Source organism: Euprymna scolopes, chromosome 1, assembly GCF_053919585.1.
Source record: "Euprymna scolopes isolate OS-2025 chromosome 1, ASM5391958v1, whole genome shotgun sequence".
Classification (NCBI taxonomy): Eukaryota; Metazoa; Mollusca; class Cephalopoda; order Sepiida; family Sepiolidae; genus Euprymna; species Euprymna scolopes.
In genome coordinates this window covers 59,098,407-59,102,573 of record NC_136482.1, presented here as the reverse complement: position 1 = coordinate 59,102,573, position 4,167 = coordinate 59,098,407, and the positions used below count along the sequence as shown (strand labels likewise).

The window sequence follows — 4,167 nt, the reverse complement described above, 5'->3', positions numbered from 1 at the left end:
GAATTGTTCTCTCTCTCTCACACGAAACTGTGCGCTCGGCTTCTTCCCCCCCTTCCCACCCCAAATGCTTGGGAAACTGTGCACTGTTTTTGTTGGTTTTCAAGCTGCCTCTTCCCCCCCCACACACACACAGTTTAACAGTAGTAGGAGGTCAAGTGAAAGAGGGTGAGAGAGAGAGAAGAGTAAGTTGGTGAGAGAGAGAGAAAAGAGAAAGAGGGTGTTGGTTTTATATTTTTATTATCGTCTAATATTTTGAAAGCTGAATTTCTAATAAAATGTGCATCTATAGGAGATAATGCCTGGGAATGTGTTCCCCCCCCCCCACAGTTTAACAGTGGTGTGACGTCAAGAGAAAGAGGGTGAGAGAGAGGGAAGAGTAAGTGGGTGAGAGAGAGAAAGAGAGAGAAAAAAAAGAAAGACGGTGTTGGTTTTGTGAAAAAAGTTGTTATTTACAATTGTTCGCATTCTTGGCCTTTTGGTCAAGATCAAAGTGTAGTATCTGTTCTTCAGATGCTGCACTTCTATTTCTTGTTCTCTTTCGGTGGAGGAGAAATCCTCCACGACTGAGACAATTTTTATTTTTGTACCTTTTCTCCACGTTAAAAAACGACCCTGGTGTCTAACTCTGTCCCGTGGGGAGGCATAGTAAATAGGTACAATTGTTCGCCATTAGTGGATGTTGACGTCACGTCACGTGACATGACTAAGCGTTTTTTTTTTTTAGTATGAATAACATTTTTTGTTTTAATTATAAAGTCTACACTTAATTTTATAGAAAATGATGTATATATAATAGAAAAAAAAAATTACTGGTTTTGTTGGATTCAAGTGGATCCCCCCCCTCCAGTTTAAGAGATAGCAGGTCACGTGGTAATATACAAAATGGCTAGCGTAAATATAAAGATCGGTTTTTTTATCGACGAATATTTTGAAAGCTGAATTTTTTTTTATTCCTGTACATTTTTTCCTGATATTTTTCGTTAAAACTCTTGTATAAATACTATTTTTAACCAGTTAAATACGTTGGAGACATTGTCATGGAGTTTAATAATCTCTAGAACAAAGCAGAAGAGAAATTACAAAAGTATCGGTAAAACAAAGTGTTTGTTTACATTTGTTCGCCATTACTGGATGTTGACGTCACGTCACGTGACATGACTAAGCGTTTTTGGATTATGTAATATTAACATTAAAATGACAGGTTTTTTGGGGGGCCCCCCTAGGAGAGAAATGATCAGTTCACCCCCTTTTAATGGTCCGTTTGGTGTGGAATTTCGATATTTGTCATGCGGGTGATCAAGGTTCAATATGATACATAATTTGTCAACTTTGGTTGTGTCTGTCAAAAGTTTGAGCTGACGTCACGTCACGTGACACGTATTGAATAACGTTAAAATGACAGGTTTTTTTGGGGGCCCCCCTAGGAGAAAAACGATCAGTTGACCCCTTTCTACTGGTCCGTTTGACGTGAAATTTCGATATTTGTCATCCGGGTGATCAAGGTGCAATATGATACCAAATTTGTCAACTCTGGTTCCGTCTTTCAAAAGTTTTAGCGTTACAAACAAACATACATACATACATACATACATACATACACACCGATTTTTGCCTTTTATGCATAAAAATAACTCAGTTGCTGTATTTGATATTAAGCAGCAAAATATAGTGATTTGAATATTTGGGAAAACATCAAACCAGATTATGTAAAAAGAAAAAAAAAAGATGAAATTAGAAAATATATATTTTATGTTTATGAGTTCTGCCAATCAAAATTTTGTGGCAGAAATTGGGTGATTACCATGCAATTTTATTTTGGTAAAATTCTTAAATTATTAGAATGTTTATTATAATTTCTAATTAGTGACTTGTTATAATCAAAATCCGCCCTAAAGAGTGTCCTTTCTTTTATTAGGTATCAGAGTAGGTATCAAGATTTCTACTTCTATACAAATGTGATATTTCAGATCTGTACATAAAAGATTTGTTGAATATATAGGTTGAGAATTGTTCTGTGTCGCTCTCTCTCACACACACACGCATTCTCACTTTTATAGATATAATAGATAGATTACTCTAGATATATTTCCATATGTCTGAATACCCTATATACAAATTTTCAAATCTGTAGATAAAAAAATTTGTTGAGTATATAGGTTGAAAATTGTTCTCTCTCTCTCTCTCACACACACATTCTCAATTTTAGAGATATAATAGATAGATTATGCTAGATATATTTCCATATGTCTGAATACCCTATATACAAATTTTCTAATCTGTAGATCAAATATTTGTTGAATATATAGGTTGAAAATTGTTCTTACTCTCTCTCTCTCTCTCTCTGGCTACCTCACACACACATTCTAACTTTTATAGATATAATAGATAGATTATGCTAGATATATTTCCATATGTGTGAATACCCTATATACAAATTTTCTAATTTGTAGATAAAAAATTTGTAGAGTGCATAGGTTGAGAATTGTTCTCTCTATCTCTCACACACACACACATTCTAACTTTTAAAGATATAATAGATTATGCTAGATATATTTCGATATTTCTGAATACCCTATATATAAAAATTTGTTGAATGTATAGGTTGAGAACTGTTCTCTCTCTCTCTCTCTCTCTCGCTCACACACACACACATTCTCACTTTTATAGATATAATAGAAAGATTATCCTAGATATATTTCTATTTGTATGAATACTCTATATACAAATTTTAAAATCTGTAGATAAAGAATTTGTTGAGTATATGGGTTGAGAATTGTTCTCTCTCTCTCTCTCTCTCACACACACACACACACATTCTCACTTTTATAGATATAATAGATTATGCTAGATATATTTCCATATGTCTGAATACCCTATATACAAATTTTCAAATCTGTAGATAAAAAATTTGTTGAGTATATAGGTTGAGAATTGTTCTCTCTCTCTCTATCACACACATTCTCACTTTTATAGATATAATAGACAGATTATGCCAGATATATTGAAATATGTCTGAATGCCCAATATACAAATTTTGAAATCTGTAGATAAAAAATTTGTTTTATACATAGGTTGACAATTGTCCTCTCTCTCACACACACACACATTCTCACTTTTATACATATAATAGATAGATTATGCTAGATATATTTCTATATGTCTGAACACCCTATATACAAATGTTCAAATAGTAGTAGGAGGTCAAGAGAAAGAGGGTGAGAGAGAGAGAAGAGTAAGTTGGTGAGAGAGAGAGAAAAGAGAAAGAGGGTGTTGGTTTTATATTTTTATTATCGTCTAATATTTTGAAAGCTGAATTTCTAATAAAATGTGCATCTATAGGAGATAATTCCTGGGAATGTGTTCCCCCCCCCACAGTTTAACAGTGGTGTGACGTCAAGAGAAAGAGGGTGAGAGAGAGGGAAGAGTAAGTGGGTGAGAGAGAGAAAGAGAGAGAAAAAAAAGAAAGACGGTGTTGGTTTTGTGAAAAAAGTTGTTATTTACAATTGTTCGCATTCTTGGCCTTTTGGTCAAGATCAAAGTGTAGTATCTGTTCTTCAGATGCTGCACTTCTATTTCTTGTTCTCTTTCGGTGGAGGAGAAATCCTCCACGACTGAGACAATTTTTATTTTTGTACCTTTTCTCCACGTTAAAAAACGACCCTGGTGTCTAACTCTGTCCCGTGGGGAGGCATAGTAAATAGGTACAATTGTTCGCCATTAGTGGATGTTGACGTCACGTCACGTGACATGACTAAGCGTTTTTTTTTTTTAGTATGAATAACATTTTTTGTTTTAATTATAAAGTCTACACTTAATTTTATAGAAAATGATGTATATATAATAGAAAAAAAAAATTACTGGTTTTGTTGGATTCAAGTGGATCCCCCCCCCTCCAGTTTAAGAGATAGCAGGTCACGTGGTAATATACAAAATGGCTAGCGTAAATATAAAGATCGGTTTTTTTATCGACGAATATTTTGAAAGCTGAATTTTTTTTTATTCCTGTACATTTTTTCCTGATATTTTTCGTTAAAACTCTTGTATAAATACTATTTTTAACCAGTTAAATACGTTGGAGACATTGTCATGGAGTTTAATAATCTCTAGAACAAAGCAGAATAGAAATTACAAAAGTATCGGTAAAACAAAGTGTTTGTTTACATTTGT

At 33.6% G+C, this 4,167-nt stretch overlaps 2 pseudogenes; both read left to right on the top strand.

Moving 5' to 3' along the window:
• The first annotated feature begins 458 nt into the window (after positions 1–458).
• LOC145284575 (U2 spliceosomal RNA) lies at positions 459–592 on the top strand (annotated as a pseudogene).
• A 2,914-nt stretch (positions 593–3,506) lies between these two features.
• LOC145284568 (U2 spliceosomal RNA) lies at positions 3,507–3,640 on the top strand (annotated as a pseudogene).
• The last annotated feature ends 527 nt before the right edge of the window (positions 3,641–4,167 follow it).